The sequence below is a fragment of the Talpa europaea genome (genome assembly GCF_964194135.1).
Source record: "Talpa europaea genome assembly, chromosome: 1".
Taxonomy (NCBI): Eukaryota; Metazoa; Chordata; class Mammalia; order Eulipotyphla; family Talpidae; genus Talpa; species Talpa europaea.
This window is the reverse complement of record NC_140073.1, coordinates 133,989,164-134,012,557: the sequence shown is the minus strand read 5'-3', so window position 1 is coordinate 134,012,557 and position 23,394 is coordinate 133,989,164. Positions and strand designations below refer to the sequence as shown.

Below are 23,394 nucleotides of genomic sequence, written 5' to 3'. Positions count from 1 at the left end.
CAGTGTATTTCATCAGTCTGTCTGTTCTGTTCCTCGCTCTGTCTCTGGTGAATCCTCTCACCCTCCTGCCCATCTGGCCTGTGCCCCGGTTCTTATATAAATAAAAATAAATCTTAAAAAAAAAAAGAAAAGACCTTAGCAATACTGTGATCTTAACACCTTCATTTCACAGATGGAGAAACAGGGTTTAGTGTAGAAATATGTCAAAACTTTGAGGAACTCTGGCTTATATAATTTAAAACATCATTTACCATGGAAGCAATGCTGATGATAAAGATTGTCAACAGGATACAAAACACTGAAAAAATGCTATTTTAAAGTCAAAGAAATGTGATTTATACTAGTTATCACTGAATTAAATTTCACTTTGTCAAAACTCATGCCTTAAAGTTTGCATCTTTGAGTAGTATAACTCACTGGCACTGTGTTTTTGAACCCGAACAAAAATGATAACGCATAACAAATAGTCACGTCCTCTTTGACAAATGACACTTCACCACAAGTATAGCTGTTTTCAAAAAATAGAGTTGGTGGCAAAAGGCACATTTAAGTATCAGGTCTCCAGGGCAAAGTATGTGCTTAATCATATTGGGTCCCCAGGGTTTTCTGATACACAGTAGTGGGAATAAAAAGCATTGCCCATGTGCTATTCTCTGTGGGTGCCCCTTCTGCATCTCTCCTGAGCCTGCACCAATGTGAAACTCTGCACATTATTGAAGTGAAAAATTTGAAAATGAGATAGCTCTGGAACCTCTCCTCTCATCCCAGGTCAGAAGTTCCTTTCTCTCTATAATTATGTCTAGAGCCTCTCATCTTAAGGTCACTTTGAGGGACTCTCATGTAAAATTAGGTATTTTAAAAATGAATGTGAATGTCTGAATGTCAGTCACAGAGTAACAACTATAAAATCAGACGTAGCAAAGAACCCTTAATTAAAACAGGATTAAGAGGTCTTATACAAGCCTGATCCACTAACATGGCATTTTCAACTTCTACCAAAATAGAGAAAACCTGTGTAACTTTAAAAAAATAGTTTCTTCATTTAATTTCACTGTTAAGAATTTGACAATAAGTAATTTCAAAGAAATGAAACTTTATTGTTTAATTTAATAACCTATTACAGGTTAGCTCTCTAACTCATTATATTATGCTCTAAGAAAAAAATTCCATTATTTGATTCAAACTAGCTGTCTTTTTTTTTTCCAGTGGAAAATGCCAGAGTTAAATACTAAATAAATTATTAGCCTTCATTTTTGTCTTCCAAAATGCCCAATTTAGAATCCATAACATTGTGCAATCATTTACATTGCCAGGTCTCTCTGGGATTTGGTTAATTTCAGTCTAATAAAGTTCCACCGAATTAAAGTGTAAATTAAATAACAGCTGTTCTTACTAGAAGTTTGTGAACACCATTTTAGAGAAAAACTAGAAAGCTTCTCTTTTATTTACCAGAGACAAAGTAACACAAGAAAAGTTTTGTTTGAGTAACACCTTCAAACCATTTTATTTGATAATAAAATTAGTTTATATTAGGCAATTTTGTTTAATAATTCTTAATACATTGACAACTACTATTTGTACTAACACCTTTCATTTACTACACAATTGGTGAGAACAAAGTAGGAATCAGGTGGTGGTGTACGTATCTTTTCATTTGAAACTTAATTTATCTTTTGTTTAAGTCCCTGGAGTCTGAGAGCCCAAAATACAAAGAACACTTGACTGACCATCACTAAGTGGTTCTAATCTCAGTACTCAGCACACAGCAACACACTTACTCCTTACCACAACCCTGTGAGGTTTATTAACATGCCCATTTCACAGACAAAGAAAACAAAGTGTGCGGGATAGGATCATGCTTATCGTCCACAAGATTTGTCAATATTGGAGCTCTGGGGAGCCCAGGAGGTGGGTTCCCTGTGTCAGACTCCAACCTGCTATACTGTCTCAACTTCTTTGGGCCACCATAACTTGATCAAGCCACAAGAAATTCCCAAAAAAGGTCCCCAGTGACAGTAAGAGGCCAGATACCTTCACAATCTCCGCTCAAGTATAGTTATGCTTTATATCTTTCTTAAGCTGTTCCAGGCTCAATTAGTGGTCTCTAATAATAGCAAACTTCCCAATGGTGAAGGAAGCCATTACAGTAGTTAACACAGTCATTTCCTTTGTTACCTAATGTATAACAAAAATCAATACGCTGAACGCTTCCCTCCAATAACCTTGGTTCAACACACAACACTGAAAAATTAAACTCAAATAGTGCCAGACATCATTTCATTTAGGACGGAAAGAGGTTTAACATCTTCACAAGTGCACCAAGTGCAGGTCCTCAGTGACAGGATGAACCAAAACACAATGGCACATCTTAACCTTGGACCCTCTCTGGCTTCCTGTCTGTCAGACGAGCTCTTTCCACACCGTGTTGGGACTGTCCCTGCCCGGTTCCATCCACAGATATTAGGAGAGGGGATGCAATTCAAAGAGGTGAGGCTGGCATAGTAAGAGAGATCTTCTGAATTTCATTTATTTATTCTGCCTTTTCATTATTTCTTATTCTTGTCATTAGAGGCCTTATCTCTAGATATAAAGGCATATAGTCAGGCTAAGGTGGACAGATTCTCCTATGCCCCTTCCGCTTACATCTAGGCCTAATTCTCTCACAAATTTCAGCCTGCCCCCATCCAGCCATCCTCAATTCAGGTTCTCTCACCTTCAGCACAACTCAGGGCCTTGTAATTTTTTGTTGGAAGGGAGCTGTCCCATCCACTATAGAGTATTTAGAACTCTTGGATACTTCCCAAGTAACTCATACCCCAGTTATGACAATCAGACACCTTCAGCCATTGCCAAAGAGCCCTCTTTCAAAATCACTTCCAGCTGAAAACCACTGTCCTGAATCAATGATTTCCAAAGGATGTCAACCTTAAAGACAACCAAAAAAGCAGAGAAGCATCTGGGATGCGCAACGCTGCTGGCCACACATCCCCGGCGCTAGTAAGGGGTGGCAGTAAGAGTCCTGCATTCCATAGGTCTCAGGCTCACAGGCTGATGACTGACCACTCAGTGGATCAGAAGGAACTACTGGGGAATTCTGCACACTTAGGTATGTCTCTGCTTATATGGCAGTTAATTTTCCTGAGGCAGAAATGTGATCTTTATGTGATGAACTGAGTAGAAATGTAATAAACTGAAAGTTTTGGCGCATATACAAAATGCTGCCTTTTACTCACATAGGAAGCCAAAAGAAAAACGCAGCCTATCAAGTGTTTTAATTATGCTTATTTGTATGCCATTTTTGTACTTATTTATTTATTTGTTTATTTATTTATCTTAACTGGGGTATAGGCCAGAAGTGCAGGGGGTGAGAGGATTCACCAAAAGACAGAGTGGGGTACAGAACAGGCAGACTGACTGAAATACACTGCTGAGGGGAGCAGTGGGCGAGACAGGAGAGGTCTGCCATGCCATGTGAGTTGCTCCTTGGCCGGCCAGGGATAGCTTCACAGTGTGGTGTTTAACCCCTTGCATCACCAGTGAGGCCCTGTACTCTTTTATTTATTAAGAATCATAGAATTATATAAAATAGTATTAACACAAAGACTTCTAATCATGTGAAAATATGCTATAACATGAAACACAAAATCTTATGTGAACAATATATTTTTATTATGTAACAGGAATATTCTATACACATACTCAGACACCTACCCAGCTCCCTAGTAACTACCTGCATGCACCTCATTCTATCCATTTGCATAGAGAAAAACTTAATTATCTACTGGTAGTGGGATATGAATTATTGTTTTCTTTTTTGTAATTTTTCTGTGTTTTCCAAACATTTCTCAGTCAATAGAAAGGTGTTTTTCAAAGGAATTTGTAAAGATATAAATAAGAACCATTTGCTATATTATTGTACCAAGAGATGAGTGGATGGTAATGCACAAGAAGGTAAACACATCTCTATGACACACACATTTTCACACACACTCACAAATTTACATATGCAGATATACATGTTTTCTAATACTATGCATACTATATATTAATATATATACCCACTAATTATATTAATACTATATGTATTCTTTAACACTATACATAATTAATAAACATGTATTTATATTCTGAATATATGCAGCTATGAGGTGTATTTATAGCTCTTCTTTGAGCCACCAATGACTTCCATGTTGCTAAATCCAATAACCAACTCCCAGCTCTCTTCTTACATTATCTACAGTAGCATAAACCAGTTTAAGTAACTCTAATACTGCTTCTCACTTAATACTCTTAACTTTTTCCCTCTTCAGGCTACTTCTCAATACATATCTGGCACCATATTTGATTCCTGCTATTCTAGGTTTCATTAATTTAAATGTTCATACATTAGTTTTTACATTAAAGATATTTTTCAAAAGCATAAGTTATCACAGTTATAAGGGATTTTAAAATTAACCCAGTCCAATGTCTCTTTTCATATCTTACTTTCTGCTCCTAGGAAGATGATAACCCAACTCAGCGTCAACCTCAAATCCTTTATGAAGGCACCAAGTGTCATAGCTACCAATTGGTGATGGGCATTGAGCTGCTTGTGGTGGTTTTAAATTGCCTCACATACCTCAAATCATAAGTGGCACATTTCATCAGTTTTGAGAAACACTGACATCCAGTACCTAAAGCTACATTATCTACTACCTGTATTTTCATCCATGCATATACATACATGCATACATGCACTTACATAAATGTTTCAGGAGACAATATTGACCCAAAAGTGCAGTGTAGTCTAGTATTTTCAATGCTATTTTATTTATTTTTAAACTTGGTCACAATCCACTACACTGATTTCATAAATTGATAATGGATCATAGTTTTTAATTTGGAAAACACTGCAGTGATATTATATATAAAATAATTATATATACAATCTTTATTAAATAAAAATTAATTAAAATGTAAAACAAAACAGGTAGCAAAATATTAACTGCCTTATAGTTCATAATTGTTACATCATTTTAATGTTTTAGTCCTATCTGGCTCTAGTCTCACTAACCCTTTATTCTCTTTTACACAAACTCTCTTTAAGTTATTACAGTTATTGTCCTGTTATCATCATATATATGTGTGTATATATATATATATATATATATATATATATAGCCCCTCTCCTTCCACTCAGTTACTTCTTTTAGTTCTCCTTTTCCTCATTGTTTTCTCTGTAATACCAATTTTATACTCAAACACAATGAGTAACTGTCACAGTTGGCATTCAGAAATGAGAGTGGTCACTTCTAGCCTGGGGAAGGAGTCACTCTTTGCAACCAAAATCTTTCAGCTAATTCTTATCAAACATCTCCTATGTACTAAACACTGTAACATGACATGGCCAGTCTACACAGAACATAACTGGCATACAGTTTGCCCATACTGAACAATCTGAAGCGGGGGAGGGTAGAGATGTCTGACTTTCTATTTCATTCACAGTATTATCTGGAGAGGAAGGAATCGAGTTTAAGAATAGCAAAAAGGAAACTACATGGCCGGACCTTGTCAGATATACTAACCATTTTTAGCAAACAAATATCAAAAGTAATTTCATGGTGTGATAGGAGGAAAGGCAGGCAGAAGATGGATGACTAGGAAGGCATCCATATTATTAGCTTAAGAGTGTTCCAAATGGGGCATCTCTGGAATCACAAATGTTCTTGTATTGCAAAGCAGTGCTTGATTCACTCATGCAAGGGGTAATAACCCAGTCTTTCAATGCCCAGGGGAATCCACTAGCCCAGTCGGCAGGGCCAATGTTCAATTTCCCAGAAGCCCAGGTCAGACCTGAAAGCATCCATGCTGAACCTTTTATGGCCCTCATTTCATTAAATGCTGTGCTCTTGGCTCAGCATGAGCAAGCTTTGGATGTCTTTGCTTTGCCTCCCAAATGTGTAATTAGTCTGTGTTGTGAGCAGCTTACTTTATGCAAGAGTTATGTTTTACATGCAATCATTTTGTCAATTACCAAAACTCAAACAAAAGAACTTCAAGAAAAAAAAGCTTTTATCTATCTATCCATCAATCTATCCATCCATCTATCCAGCTGGATACTTATATAAACAGATATAGATAGATAGATAGATAGATAGATAGATAGATAGATAGATAGATAGATAGATATAAAAAAACATACCTGGCTATTCTGCCAGGATCTTTAATAAAAAGCTAAGCCACTGTTAACTTTTGCCTAAGTAAATTCTAAGGCATTTAAGAAGCTGAAATTTTTGCTACAACTAAATAAATTTTCACAACAATGAAAGGATAAGACACTTGTGAAACACTTAAATTTCTGAATTAAAAAAAAAAACTTCTTTAAAAACCTGGGTAGCTATTTTAAGCACAAAAGGTTTTTTGCCAATTGGATTATATGAAATTCAATATAAGAGTATCAACCTAAAGTGGGGATCAGGCACTCGTTCCCACAGCTGGGAGGCATTTTATTTTAAATTGTACTTTTTGGAGAGTAAATAAGAAGACTAGTGATGCACAGACATTGGCAAAGGTAAATAGAACCTAAGGATGAGCACTGCTCTGCATGGGGAAGGACTTTCCCTTCACTCAAGCTTATATATACAGAAATCAGAGAATTCTTGGTGATTTACAAGTAGACACATTACCTTTTGAAGTTTTATACCCACTAGACAATATAGACAATACACAAGAAAGAATCAGATGTCATATTGTAGGTCATTATAAAAAAAATCTTCTGAATTATTCTTTAAGTTGCTGAGAATTAATCCAAAGTTCAATATTTTATACTCACCATAAAGAAAAATATGCTAATGTTGCAATAAGTAGTAGAAAATTTCATAGAGCTCAATATAAGCAATACTGATACTTTAATAGAGGAACATTTTGAAATGTAAATTTCTTACAGTTAGCTTATAAACAGTATCTCAAATATATGTCCTCGTATGATCTCCATAAGTGCATATTCATTCATTCCTTTTAAAGTCATTTTAACCAAAGTTCTGAGTGAAGAAAATTCTGTAAAACATTTGTAATTGAGGCACTGATTTTTTCCATGTTTTTGAAATCCATTCTCCAGAAAGGAGGCAGAGGACAAAAGTACTGAAAGTGAGAGCTGACATCTGACTAAACTTATCAAAAAACAATTTTCTTTAAGTAAAGAATTAATCTAATATCAGAAAACAAATGTCAAAAAAAATGGCCATTCCTTATTGCCTGCTCAATGTAAAAGTACCTTAATGTAATACTAAATCAAAGATTAAAACTAACAAAAGTAAAATAAGCCAGAGTACAGATGCTTATCTCTTTGTCTCCACTTACAGTGCATGCACTTGAGAGATCAGCAAATTCAACAGTTTTTAACACTTGGAATTTTTCCCATTTCAGTTACAGATTAAACAAGTGAATGTAATATTTAGTGACATGCCAACTAATCGAAATGAATATTCCATCATTCAGACAGCATGGATTTTTATAAAATTAGTAGCTGTTTTGTAAATACCAAGATGTAATAGGTCTTATTTGTGTTGTGTTTACTCCTTCCTGGTGAAAGTAGATTAGAGAAACCTCATTGAAAGTCTCTTAAATATTTTACAGGCAACATTTCAGTGGTTAAAATGCAAGAATAAGTGTTTTTTTTTTTCAAAACAAATGTAATATCTAAGAACAAACAATATGATTCTAATAATGTGAATGATGTAAAAAGGAAGCATAAAAGGCATCGAAAGTAGATCCATTTGAGAAGCTGGGCTCACAGGTGAAAAACTTGCAATATCTTTGCCACCACAAATACTTTGTATGTCAGGCAACCTGCACTTAACACCTTTAAAAGACAACATGGTTATCAATGAAAAAAGCTAAACATAAGTAAAAGCCCACAGCCACTCTTGGAGTGAGCATAGGGACCATGGTGTCTCTTTCTCCTACAGTCTGCCCACTGTCATGACGGAATTGGCACTGACTGAATTGGAGGTGCTCTCTTACCCCAAGACAGTCAGTCTACGTGCTACGAACATCCCTGAGGGTGTCTGATCCAAGACCATGTTCAATTAAGATGGGCTTCAGAAGTCAACTAACGCAACAATGCTGGTTCCCCCTAAGACTTGGATCAAAGCAAGATCTAATACACGTGGTCTGTGCATTGTCATAGTCCATGTGTGTGAAGAAAGTAATGAGGGTTTCTAAGATGAAAATGCTAGGGGGGCCTCCCCTGGTGGCGCAGCGGTTGCCTACAGCCTCTGCAGCGCCGGTTCGTTCCCCAGCCACCGGCAAGGATCCCACACACACACAAAATGCTAGGGGAAAGCTTAATTTTAGGATCTGGTGCTATAAAAAGGTCAGTATATACTCCCTAACACACTTAAACACTTATTGGCATGAAGCACATTATAGGGAAAGTGTTGCCTAGCACAAAGTTGAAGAAATATTGCACTAGAGGACACAAAAGGCGAGGTAGAAAGGAATGGAACAGGGGACAGAGAAGACTGGAATGAAAAACCAGATAGGGTATGAAAAAAGTGCTAGAGATATCAGACATCCATGTGGTAAAGTTTCTATGCATTTTTGGTATCACACTTTTGTGCTCATGCACCAAGATATCACGATTAGCGTCATCAACAACAAAGTATCACATAGGAAAATACAGTCTCAAATGAGACTTCAAAAAATGCACCTGCACGCCTGTTTATAGCAGCACTATTTACAATAGCTAAGATTTGGAAACAACCCAAATGCCCAAAAATAGATGACTGGATCAAGAAGATGTGGTACATATACACCATGGAATATTACTCAGCATTCAAAAAAGATAAACACATGCAATTTGCAGCGACATGGATGGCACTGGAAGGGATCATGCTCAGCGAAATAAGCCAGAAAGAAAAAGAAAAATACCAGATGGTCTCACTCATAGCAGGAATCTAGAAAACTTAAATAAGGGGCCAGGAAAAAGAGTAACTCTAAGAAAGAAAATATCGAAATCAACAAATAACTATGAACAAGAGACACTCTATGGGGGGTAGGGGTGAGGAAAGGAGGGCTTGGGGTAAAAATAAGGGGGTTGTAATTGTATGGGGAATATAAAAATAAAATTTAAATAAAAAAGAAAAAAAAACAAAAAAATGCACATTTTGAAGCTTTTAGAATGAGGGAATCCTTATTCCATAAAAGAGAATACATGACATTTAGTTTCCTTACAAGAAATTTTTTTCAATAATTATTTTTGCATTGATAAATTTATGTAGCTAGTTTAAAAGCAATGAATTGTTTTCCCTGGGATCTTAGGAAGTGTTATGGTCACAGAATGAAATCTTAAACCATTAGAGGAAAAGTGTAAGAATGTTCTACATTACACTCTCCATTATAATTGTATGTGTCATTATTTAGGCTAAATGACTCTTTCAGCAAAGATAATATAGCTTTCTTCTCAATTTAAGAATTCTGAAGTAGGGATTACATCTCAGTTACCTTTATTTTCCCTGGAGGATTCAGTAAGTGTTCTTTTACTTGGAAGTCCAGAGAGTCACTTTTATTCAATTATGCTACAATTTGGTAACAATATTGCTACAGACTCAAGAAAGTAATATTTTCCTATGGATTGTAGAAGAAGAGTTTCTGTATGTTGATTAAGGATTTTAAGAAAATCAGATGATGAAAATAAAAACATTTTAACCCTATCTTTTTTTCTGATATCTGCGTCGGATATAATGATATTCAAGCTGGAAATCAATTCCCTTTAGTATGCTACTAATACAAGAGCCTAAATTTCAAATAGAAATTGAGAAATCTGTAACAACCATTTTATTTTATTTTTTTTTTTTTTTTTTAATTTTATAGAGCCATGTTTATTTATTTATTTGTTTTTTTTTTTTTTTTTTTTTTTTTTTTTTTGTTTATACAAGCACTGGGGTAGAGTCAGAAGCGCGGGAGGGTGAGAGAATTCACCAGAGCCAGAGCGGGGAGCAGAGCAGGCAGAAGGACCGAAGTACACTGCTGAGGGGAGCAGCGGGCGGCAGGAGAGGTCTGCGCGCCATGTGGGACCCTCCTCCGGTGGCTGGGGAGCAGCCGGGGATCGAACCAGCGCCACGGAGGCCTCGGGCAGGTTCGCAACCCAGCGCTCAACTGCTGCGCCACCAGGGAGGCCCTGTAACAACCATTTTAAATTCACAGTGTAAGTTAATATTAGAATGAGAATGTTCCTACCCTATATATAATGACACCTGTAGATAAAGACATAGATCTGCCTTTTTATCTTAATAATTAAATCAATTACTCTGTGAAATTAATTTTCAGATAAATCTGACTATAAGAAGTCATTCAGGCTTCATAAAATATGAAAATGTATTCAAATTAAATGAGGTATACCTTTCTATCCTTAATACTATAAACAAGTTGACAGGACAGGGGAAATCTACCCAGACTTAATGCACCGGGGAAAAGGGAATGCATATATAAACTGGTTGTTTCAACAATAATGTTGCATTAAAAATCATGCACAAACTGCAATATGAACAACAAGGCATACACTTCTCCCTCACTGATTGTCAGGTTGACGTTTGGTTGATATATGTTGGGTTCGGTAGATTGGTCTATTGTTGTGGATTAGGTGTATATAAATATCTGTGCTACATACCTCTCATCTTCCTTAGACCCTTAGATACATGAACTATGTTTTTCAAATATTGAAAGATGAGTGGAAAAGTATTCTTCACATACCATTGGACCACAGTATGGATTTAATATTAGTATTTGGAAGTAAAGAATTCAGCCCAGTAATCTCATCTACCAATGGAGTACCATAAATCTTTTTAACATGTAGGAGATATCAAGGATAAATTATATAACATAGGATTTATATTTTTTAATCATGTCTTTCCCTTTTTAGGAAAAGACATGTATCATGTTTTCTCTTTTTCACACATCCATTTGTTATTGTTTGAATGTTTATGTACCCCCAAAATTCATATGTTGAAATTGTAATCTCCAATGTGATGGAATTACATGGTAGAATATTTGGTAGGTGATTAGGACATATGGGCAGAGTCCTCATGATTAGTGCCTTTCGAAAAGTTCTTTCTAGAATAAAGGATACAATAAGTCTGTAAGTTACCTGACCATGCTGACACCCTGATTTGGACTTTCATCTTCCAGAATTGTGACAACAAAGTTTCTATTGCTTTTTAGCTATCAAGCCTGTGGTGTTGCTATAGCTGCTTGAACAGGCTAAGATAATATCCCATAGTCTGGACTTTAGAGTGGCTTCTGGATTCGTCAAATATTCCCAAGGATGGAAGTAGGGAGTCTAGATTTTAGAAGATTCTTCCATCCACATCTCTGTGCTTTTCTTGCCAGGCTCATGAAAGAGTCTGATCATGTGAACCCAAAGCCTTAAATAACTAGCTTATGTTACAGAATATTGCCTTTCACTTTGCCTTATTCATCTTCTAAATTATCCCATGCCTTGAAGATATATATATATATATATATATATATATATATATATATATATATATATATGCAGGACAAGAATAAGGGAGCAATTGCTATGGCCTTAATTCTTGTAAAACCAGTATGTAATTACAAGAAGTTTAAAAGTTCAGCACACTTTCAATCAATATTTCTCTAGATGTAGGTTGAACAGGGCTTCTTTCTTCCCTGAACTAATGGATCTTCATTTACCAACAAAATCAAGTATGCTTCATAGATTAAATAAACAAGCTGAACTGAACTTAGTTCAGTTCATGCCTGAGGAATTAGGTTTTTTTAATTAATCCAGCACAGCTCCATTTTCACTTGCTGATACATGAAATAGGAAAACTCACCTAAGCACACGTAATCTTTTTAGTCAAGCATTTTCCTGATGGTATAAACCCACAATTTTTATGATGCTTAATAAAATCATACATAAGGAAAAGTCTTTATTTCAAATGTGTATATATATATATGTATATATCAAGTACAGAAGTTATTTTCATCTCAAAAGAAGTTTTATAGTGATGGTACAAAGGAATAAAAGACTCCTTACTTAATATTTCCAAACACCTAGACTTTGTGTCAGCATATACCACCACTTCTTCCTTACCTGGTTTTATGAGAGAGAAAACAGTTTTGCTTTCTTTTTCCCGTCTTATGATTCTCACCACTTTCTATTCATTCTTATCATTATTTGCCAGTATGTCTGTCTTAACTCCACTATGTCCTCAGAATCCTAACAATGACAGGAACTATGTTTAATTTAACTTTGAGTCCAATTTAGTAACTAGTAGGATATATAAAAACAATAAACATTTTGTATAGGATGACTTCATAAATTATTTTTTGGACACACTCCTGCCACAATGCTATTTTGAAATAATGAATTAAAAGTTTGCCAAAAACAAGGTGACAACTGGGTATTACATTTTACCAATAAAGGAATTTTAATATATCTAGCCTACATTATTTACCTTTTAAAAAATTATTTATTTTATTTATTTATGCATACAAGAGCTGGGGTGTAGACCAGAAGTGCAGGGGTGTGGGAAGGTGAGAGGATTCACCAGAGACAGAGTGGGGAACAGAACAGGCACATCTACTGCAATACACTGCTGAGGGGAGCAGTGGGCAAGACAGGAAAGGTCTGCTGCAGCATGTGGGTTAGCTCCCTGGGTGGGATCAAACTTGTGCTGCAGTGGCTGCTGATAGCTTCACAGTGCTGAAACTTAACCCCTTGCGCCATAAGGGAGGCTCCTAAACTACTTTCTAACATGTCTGCCAGAGGGAAATGAAATTAATTAAAAATTTCAGAGCTTCTCTTTTTAGATGGGATTTTCCTCTACCTATTAATCATTCTCTTCCCTGCTCCTATTTTGATACTAACTGGCAAACTCTTATTTACCAATCAAAGCCCATCTCAATTGCCACCTGCTGTCTCTGGCCCAGCCCTCTATGCATAATTAAATTATGCCACTAATCATGTTATATTCTGGTTGTTTGTTATGTAAATCAAGGCAAGGAGGAACATTCCACTTATGTATATAACACCAGCACCCATCCAAATGGAGGCTGGAGACACATCAGTTACTTCTTCCTTTATAGTATAATATGTGACACATTTTCATTAATGTTAAAATAGTTTTAAAACTGCTAATTAAGTTCCAACACTGTATAATATAGGACATTCTCCCTACCATCACCATTATCAAATGGGATTTTGAAATATTAGGTAAAAACATTAAGGATATCTACAGTAACAGAGTGAATCATCTTTCTCATTTCTGTAATAGTGCTAAGCTTAATTGTGAACTGTTTGCACTTTGATGCCTATGAAGGTTTGAGTTATGCAAGAAAATAGCTTGCAAATGTTTCTAAGAACTCACATTTATTTTGGCTCATCTGATCACCATATCCACTCTTGAGTTTTGATATGGGGTGGAGTAAAGCTGTCATTCATGTCTACTCTGTTATGACAGCTGGTACTATTTAGCAACTACCCTGCTCAAATTAACCCTAAAAAAGATTTTTTTTTCATATTTAAAACTATGACTGTGCCTATATCAACTCCTAAACAATGGATTGAAAAGTTTAAATTCACTTAGTGAATTCATTGTTCTAAATAAAACTGAAAAGCAAATTAAAGTTGCTTTGACAGTTGGTTTTGAAACTGAATTGGCAACACAGTGTGCAAATACCAAGTAAAATACTTTTTAATATATTTGGTTTCTCCCTTTTGTTCTTTCAAACCCATTGCACATTAAGGCATAGACAATCCAGTATATGTTCAGACTCTATTTGCTCTGGAAGGAGAATCAGTCATCATGCAACTATGTTAAATGATTAGGAAAAGAGACATCTAACCAGTTGCTTTCTTGTTAAGGCAGTCTTTAGCCCCAGCCTTTGTCCCTATGGATGTAGAGTCCATCCCCTCATTTTAGCCACATCAAAACTAAACAAATACGCATGATTTAGAAAAGCAGCCATATTTTAGTGATACAAAGCAAGCTGTCTACTGTTTAATGGGGACCTTATGTTCAGATGCCTCCGTAACTTTTTTCTTGTTCCAGAGTAGAATAAAAACCTAATCTGCTTAAAAAACAAGCGGAAAGGCATAATCAAAGAATTCCGTACAAATTCTAGAATGATGATAAAGTGCAAATAATTTACTAATGTTACAACATAATAGGTATGTATCTATTGGAATAATTACTCAGGAAAACAGCACACTTTGTACTCCGACTAGATCTGTAACTTCTAAAAAATCATCTAAGTGAGGAGCAAATTCAGCTGCAACTTCCAAAGGAACATTACTCATGTTCTAAGAACATTATGCATGATCAAAAACTCACTTTTCCCCCTTAGCATTCTGTTAAGATAACCTCCCACATTTTCTTAAAGAGAAATAAATTTGGGAACTTAAAAAAAAAATCCAATGATATTCTTTTTACTTTTCTCACTCTCTGGTCTACAGTAATTAATGTCTACTCAATGCCACGCTCAATCATCTATCTCCCCTGGGACAGTGCTTTCAATTAAACCTTTTATTTCATCCAAGAATGCCTGTTCTCATTGACCACTGCACTTTTTATCTGTGGATTTATGATAATCTAATGCACATCTCCTTACTGGCAGAATGGCCTTATGAATCCTTATTGTTCTTATACCAGAAGAGAAGTAAAAAACAAAATTAGCTCCTGAGGAAGCCAGGAAGGAAACCACATTTGTTTAACACAGCAAGAGGCCTTTCACTACCTGCCCAGTGGCCTTGACCATGACGCTGCCCTGGCCTCTCAATGTGCTGGCTGCCCTTGACTGGCTGCTCAAGTCTGATAAGACATGTGGACTCCCTTGAGAGCTATTGAGAGCTGAGGGCCAGAGGCAACACAATCTTTGGGTTACGTTTTCAAAGGTTTGTGAAGGAAGTAAGACATTTACATGCTATTGCTATGCTTTTCTTCAAGAAACCCTACAGGTTAAGGAGGAACCTCTGAACTGCTATCTGAAGTAAAAGTTGAGTTTTTAAAAACACAAGCCATAGCTTGTTTGCAGCAATTTTGCCTTTACTTTCCTCCCAGTGAGGCGCCACATGATTTGGTTTCTGTTTTAGAGGTACACAAATTGTAGTGATATGTTATTAACTTAACCACTATGAAAAATTACATACTTTTTTTTTAATAATCATACTCAGTTACGCACCTGAAGACAAAGCTCAATCTAGTGTACTTCTATCCCTTTAGGATGTGGGGACTAAGTCACTGTTATTTATATCCTCAAACATGAACACCTTCAGTGCTTCATCTTTGTTTAATTTCCTTGCATACCTACATAGCACATAAAATTATCAAGTTCATAATTACATTAATATTTATTTATATAATTTATTTACAACCTGTCTAGAAAGAGAAATTGAGGTGGCTTGCATTAATAATTGCATCGAAAGTATCTGTCAAGGTTTCAACAAATTGCTAGTGTTGTCATCATTATATCTTTCCAATAGAAGAATGCAGAATCCAAAGATTTTTTTATTGCATTAAGGATAACCAGGCCCTAGTGAATAGTGTTTATAATTCATTCACTTTTCTTTATGCCTAATGGAAATAAGCTTTAAGTAAATCATAACTGTGGGTGTAGAAAAGGTGATTTCTCTTTATAAAATAGGTTGTATGCTATAATTTTGTTTATAAACTTGGCTTTTGCAATTTAATTTTTTTCCTCAAATGAAAGACTGGTAAATTGTGCTGAGTTTTCAATTAGTCAGCAGGGTTTATTACTCTATAGCATCTCCAAAACAACAGTACATGATAATTGACATTCTATTGGATGGTCTATGTAGAAGAACATTCTGTGGGAAATATACGTAAACTTCCATTTAGGAAGTCAAGAATACATTTCCTTCTGAGATGGCTATGGGAAGGTGTGCAGTCTCTTAGAGTACCCGCAGCTATGGCACCGTCAGGAGAGGATTTTAGGAGGGGCTCCATTTGTGCCTATTAACTACTAGGGCAACCAGCATTTCATTGATAGGTCAAAAAGGTGGTGGCGAGAAAGATATCTGTTGGCAATTTGTTAGCTCTACATTTACTTAGGAGAAGGCACTCATTAGGTCAAATGCTCCCAAGGTATTCTGAACTGTGGAACAAACAAACACTCAGAGGCAGACTCCTGCTGACCATTTATATATACAGATCATTCATAATTCAGGCCCTGTCTGCACTGAGTGTCATGCCAGGATTTGATGTTCAGAAATTCAGAGAATAGCTCTTTGCAGTAAGAAGAGATCTAAGAGACCCGTTAGTTCAAAATGCTCATTCTGTAGATATGGAAACTCTTAGTCTTACTTTTGTGTGTGTGTGTGTGTGTGTGTGTGTGTTGAGAATCTTAGTACTTAAGATTTTATTGATATTTTCATAATTTAACTCCTACTTCTATTTCCCAATCTAGGGTGTGTCTACTGTAAAAGAATTAACCTCCACATGGAATAAGTGAAAAAAGGGAGAAACATACCCCTCATTTGGCAGAGAAATATTAAAAAATAGGGACATGAGTTTAAATTTAGTGAAAATGTCATGGTAAAAATGTTATTAAATAACAAAGTAGAGGAAAAGGAGCAGGCCCCATATACTTTTACATCTTTTGCATTATACATGCATTGAGAAAGAACTTCATCTTTGTGACTGGAATTAAGAAATGTATAGATGATATCCCTTGGATCTTGACTGGCCTTGTGACTTGCTTTGACCAAGAGAATGAGACACAAATGATAGTCTGCAGCTTGCAAGGCTAGGAGAGGTCTTAGGAACCCCTGCTTCTTTGCATCTTCTGTCCTGAGAATGCCATGCAAGAAAGCTGGAAAAACCTCTTGGAGGATGAAAAGACAAATGAAGGAGAACCAAGGAACTCCACCCAACAGCCAGCACCAGCTGACAGCCATGTCCTAAGGCCATCTTGGACTACCCACCCCATCAGCTGCTCCAGTTGAAAGCAAGAGGCAAGATGGAGCCCAAACATAGAACTTAGAAGCACAGTACTTATGAGCACAGACCTTATGAATGAGGGTACCTTATAGTCACACTTGATGGATTTCTATATCATTCCTAGAAACAGTCGTTATGAAATTGTAATTTTGCTCACATTACAGTGTAAGTAGCCAACATTAATATCACTATCACCAACACATTCCTTTCAACTCCTTCCTTTCCTTAGTTTTCCCTCCTATCTTTGGCTCAATCTTCTTCATATCCCTGTAAGTTTCTTCTCTCCTTGCTTTTTTGAATCATTCCATGGCCCAACAAGAATCTCATCTCATAAATGAAATTTTTCATGATTTAAAAGGGGTCAATTGTGTTGACAGAATTGGACTGGGGCACCTAATGTTGTACATACACATGCTAATTTTTAATGATGCACACTTGAAACTTATACAAAATAATAGCAAAATGTTACTTCAATCTAATTTAAAAATCACTTATTATGGTCTTCCTTTCTATAACTTGTAATTCATGAATTCACTTCTCAGTTTTTCCTTAAATTTGCACATTTCCTCTCATTAGGTTTTCCTATAAGTGACAAGTACTTTTGTATTTCTCATTACATTTAGCATTGCCTATAAGTTGTTGGTGTTCAGGAATCAAGGTTTTTTTTTTTAAAAAAATTGTTTATTTATTTATGCAGGCATGCATGCATACAAAAACTGGTATGTAGGCTAGAGATGCAAGGGCTGAAAGAATTCACCAGAGAAATAGTGGGGAGCAGAACAGGCAGATCTACTGAAATACACTGGTAAAAGGGATCAGCAAGGGAGACAGGATAGGTCTGCTGAGCCATATGTGGTTAGCTCCCTGGCCAAAGATCAACTCAGGCTATAGTAATGATAGCATGAGACTTAAACCCTACACCACCAGGGAGGCCCTCAAGAATCAAGTTTTAATATGCAGTGGTTGGCACAGCCCCTGACACAAAAAAATATTTGATAAATATTTGTCAGCTAAACCTTGGAAGAGATGCTCAGTAAATACTGGTCAAACTATTGAGTCCTGTAATCACTGATGTAGACCAGAAATAAAGGAAAATAGAGGCCCATGAAGACAGTTCTCCTGAATTATCAACCTCTCTGAGTAACATGGAAGAACATTTGGCTTCAGGGAAATGTACTGAAAACAAGCCATAGGTAGTATGTTTTTTTGGGGGGGGCTGTTTCGCATTTTGCCATTTTTGGTATATTTCCTTGTTTCTGTGTATTTTTCCTGCTAGTGGGAATTCAAGGATCTGCAGATGAAATGGGTAGATGATGTGAGGAGAGTAGGGAGAGGGTGAGCCCTTTGAATTTAGGCTGAGCCTTGGTAACTTACCTGTGAAGCTAAGGCCAACAGTTCCACAGATGAGGAGCCACAGGCTCTGACTTTGGGCAATAATGACTAGCACAGGTGGGCTTTGTTGTTTCTGGGGGTGCAACATTCTCTGCTTCCCCATCCTACTACCATTGCCTCCATCTTCATAACTGCCTGACATTTTGATATAATTTAATGTAATGTTCTACTAGCTTCCTCTTTATCACCACCAGGCATTTTAATGTAATGTAGAAATAAATATATTCTGCAATTGTGAATACCATACTAAATGTTATTTTCTTCTAGAAAGGGAGAATGATGGGTCAGAAAGCAAAAAAGTAAAGCAGAAGTGGAAAAAGGGAGGAAATATAAGAAAATTAAAACATTCCAAGCTGTTCAACAATCCGTCCTTAGGTCCTAAGCCTCTAAGAGATGCAAAGAATTAATTACGGAAAGACTAGGTGATAAAAGTCCTTCATATAACTCAATAAGTGGCCAGGAAACATAATTGAACTCGTTTATAATTGAATATCCTGCCATTGGGGCAGACTTAAAGAAGGGTAAACTTAAAGAGACATAACAATATTAAATGTCCTTTTGTCTTTTTAACATTTGTGATAAAACTTTTTTAAGGGAGTACTGGGATGTTAGTGGGCTTCATTTAGGCAGCACCAGGAATTAAATAGTATGTGACTTATACTTGTGCATCTTCATTTAAATAATTATAATATCTTAAAGAAAAATTGCATCTTAGCTCCTCTCTTTCAATGTTTTATTATATCTGACAGGTTCAATGAAAGGGCACCCATCTACTGGTGCATTTATGCGTCATATGTTCTGCACACTCATTAAAAATAATGAGAACATATTTAAAAGTCATTGCCCAGAGAATCTTTGGGGACGGGGCATGGGAAGAGGTAAGTGGCAACAGATTGTTATTTAAGTCTCTATCTTTGTTTTATCAGCCCTTAGGAAAAAAAAGTTAATCTTATGATGATATTCTTTAATGATAAAGATCACACATTTTCCTGTAAAACAGGCAGATGAAATACATTCAAGCCTCTAAGTAGACTTTCAAAATGAAGGGGACAATAGTGACAGTTTCACATGTGTGGTATTTACTTTGATAACAGCTGGAAAAGTCAACCACAATCAATTAAGGTGGTACTTTCTCCCCTTAATCTCTATCTGTTGCAAAATGAATGCATTTCCTCATCTTACATCAAATGTACCTTAACAAATGTACTGATCACAGGCATAGAAGTAATTAAGCAAATCAAGGTCATCCCCTGAGTTTTGTAACCACCTTCTTACCCAGCTGCTCCATATCAACAGCTGGCATGAATTACTGGTAACATTTGGTTAACTGGATAATAAGAAGGATATAGTCTGTGGTTGGTCACAATGTTACTTTTTCTGAGCTGCTTTATCACGTATATTTGGAAAATTCTTCTTTATTCTAGCCTCTGGGTACCTAATCACGGCCGCAGTGGACACTAATAAGACTTATGTCTTGTTCCATGAAAGAACAGCTGAATCTCATGATTTTTCATCTTTAACTTTGCAAGAGAATGTAATTAGGCCCTGATCGTCTAAAATGCCATGTGAGCTTCATTTCAGCATAGAGCTTTCCCCTTCCAATCCCCAGCAAAACCAGTTCTGTGATAAAAGCTATTAAGTGTTTTCATTCTGACACCTGGAAGCCATACAACCAGACAAAATGGCCAGCACTTCCTCCATCTGTTTTAATAAAGCTGAACCAAAGCATTCATCATCATCTATTTTATCAAGACTAGATTTTGCTGACAAGGATTCAGTAAAATTCTTTCAGGTATAAGTACTTCCCAGGGAGGAGCAAATGACTATTAATCCCTCATCCTTGTGGGTTATTGAACGTGTTAAAAAACTGGCAAAGATTAAGGATCTAGTCTCTGTACACAGCATAAGAAAGAGAAGGCATGATGTTTTCCTCAGTGAGGAGGAATCTTGCTTAAAAGACAATTCTGATTTTGATGATGTAATTTTGGCAAGGGACAATATCTCAGTGTCTCATTTTCCCCCTCTCTTAAATGAGATAAAAGGGATCAACTAAGCATGGCCACTTTATGAAAATAAACAAGGGTCATTTTCTTAGGAGTTTTGGAATATCTGATGTGATTTCAACCATAGCAGAATGGGGGATGGTAGGGTCTGGCCCATGTGAAAGCCAATGGCACATGCCTTATCCTATAGCAGCCCATGTTGGAAGTAAAGGGGCAGAGGGAAGAGAAATAGGTTAAACTGCAAACAAATACCAACAACCTAATCTTCCACACTTCCCTAAATGTACCCCTCCTTTGAAACATGTTTAAATTCACAAGTTACAAGGTAGCACATAACAAATTCTGAGCACAATCAAATTGAGTGTGAAAATTTTAAAGCGTGATCAAGTTGGGTCTGAAAAAGTCAAGCACAATTGAGTTTGCCTAAATGAATCAGGTGTAATTGAGTTGAGTAACTGAATTGCACTCAGCACTGGTTCTTTGCCAAAACGAGAGGCACGTGGCCAAAAAAGACACTACTCAACTGGGTTTGAAATTTTCACAGAATATTTTTCACAGATCAAGAAGTTGTAGAATAGAAAAAAATGAGAAATTTCTTACCGAAGCTACTCAGTTATAGTCACCAAGTTATCTTATAGGCCTTATGTTCTTTGTAACAAAACCAAACTTTCTCAAACTTGAGGGAATATGAGAGCTATCTGGAGGGCCTGTTAAAACACATCTTTGGTTCTCACCTGTAGAGTTACTGATTTCTTACGTCTGGAGGTAGTCTGAGAATCTGCATGTATAAATCCCAAGTGACGCAGTCTGCTCATGTGAGACCACACTTTGAGAACCATTGTTCTAATAGCTATTGCAGAACCAAAATTGAAGCATTTAAAGAATACTTAAAATTTTCTTTAAAATATTTTAATATAAGGTGAGGTTACATGTTGCTTTTATGACTTTAAAAGTAAGCTGCACAATTAGATCATGCAATTGTTTTTGTAACTTATATTAACTTATCGTTTACATGCCCTCACTGTGTACCTGTGTTTTGAGGTTGCTAATGCTATGAAATCTAATGAAATATCTGCACTTTTTAATTCAGTTTCAAATGATTGTAGCAGGATGGATAATGCATTGGATACAGATCAGATGTAACAGTTTCATTAGCAATACCTTTTCCAATCTTCTCTATAAACTGCTTTAAAAAAATTCAGCTTTCATTGCATCAACAGATATTTACTGAGCATATGGTGTGTGCCAGTCACAAGAAATAATATGAGTTAATGTTATTGGCTATTGGCATTCACCACATTCTTACTCCTATGCTTGGTTAATTGGCACACAACCCTACAGCATAGGTGCTGTTACTCTCCTCACTTGACGAGTGAGGATATCAAGGCACTGCGGGGCTGAATAAGATAGTATAGCAGGGATTCACATTAGGTGAGCAGACTTCCAAATCCGGGCTCCTAACTTCTGTTTCCTTGTAGTTCTCAGGATCTAAAGAAGAAATTTTTAGTCTGTGATTCAAGGACATGGTAAAGAGAGTTCTGAATAGGAGAGGAAATCTAAGTAGGGTTCCATCATCCAGATGTGGAGCTTCAAGGAAAATTTGCCCAAGGAAGTGAGCTGGATATCTTTAGGGATTGTGAGGTGACAGGCAAGGCAGATGAAGGCTCATAGCTAATGATGGCAACAAGGAGTGGCACCAGTAACAGTAGGACAGGTGAAAAGTGTTTGGAATGACTAGCGAGGAGGTGCCATGTTTCAGGGTTTAGGACCCTGATCGGATGCCTTTTGCTGCGGACAGCCGATGAGAAGTTGTCAGCTATGAATGAAGACTCAGACTGAATGAATTTGCACCAGGGGAAGCCTGGGGAGAGTGCCATCGAGAGCATCTTTGCTTTTCACTCACCCAACCCAAGCTTTTATTAAAGATATGAACAAAGGGACAAGAAAATAGCACACAATTGTGTTTATGCTTATGCAGAATAATAAGTTACTGCTGCAACAAGTTTTTCTAGTTAGTAGGGAACATGCGCATAAGCCAGTGCGTCCTCAGAGAACAGCAGTCAATTTTGGGAAGAAGTTCTGCTTGCAGAACTGCTAACCATCAGGAACAACATGTGCAGAGTAAACAGGTGCTCTCAGAGAACTCTGCCAACAAAAAGGGGGAGAAAAAAATGCTGAAGATCACTAGCCCCACAAACCAGCTTGTATCCATGAAAGGAATAAAATTCTAGGATGAAATAATTGTTTTCTCATCCAAACCAGTCTATACATCTTTAGTGGTATCCCTACATATCCTTCATATACAAAAATTTTGAGTTATTGGCATTTCTTCCTTCTTTACCCCACCATGTATCAGATGCCAAAAACAAAGTTTTCTATCTCCATCTCTCTTCTCATTCCCAGTGTGTGGGAGACCTTAACTTGTGCACTTAGTATCTGTAGGGTAAATAATTGTCAAGCTTTTCTGCCCTCCTGCCATTAGGATTGATGATGGATCCCTGTGGTCCTAAATGCATGCCTGATAGCGGGCACCTAGTGTAGGGTGTGGGCATGTGTAGGTGGGTACACCTGGGCTAGGATGGGGCTAATAAAGTCTGTGTCATGGGGATGTCAGCAGAGCAAAAGAGAGAATACCAGGAAGAAGACATAAGATAACGAGGCCAGCAGAGAAGCAGATACCACAAGAAAACCCCGGAGAGCCCAGTAAAGAGCAAAGATTTGTGGGGAGCAAGGAGGCCTGCCAGCCTCCCAGTCCCCTGGCACCACTGCCTGCTGTGTACCTGGTAAACTCAATTAAAGCCTGAAAAGCCATGGAGAGCTCCAGGACTCCTCCTTCATTCATCTTCTCAGGTCATAGAAAACCTGCCCTGTGCCCATCCTGCCCCTACAGTATCTTTCACTCAGCCGAGCAATAATGATGACAATGACAAGAAATATTCATTGAATCCCATTGTATGTGGCCTATTTTAGGTACTTTACATACATCTCATTTAGTGCTAACAGTTACTTAGGCAAAGGCTGATCTGATCTGCCTG

At 36.8% G+C, this 23,394-nt stretch overlaps 1 protein-coding gene across 4 annotated transcripts in view; it reads right to left on the bottom strand.

Moving 5' to 3' along the window:
* PARD3B (par-3 family cell polarity regulator beta) overlaps positions 1-23,394 on the bottom strand; it is a gene marked incomplete at both ends in the record, with an annotated part of 909,806 nt that overhangs the window by 395,097 nt on the left and 491,315 nt on the right. The window lies entirely within an intron of this gene.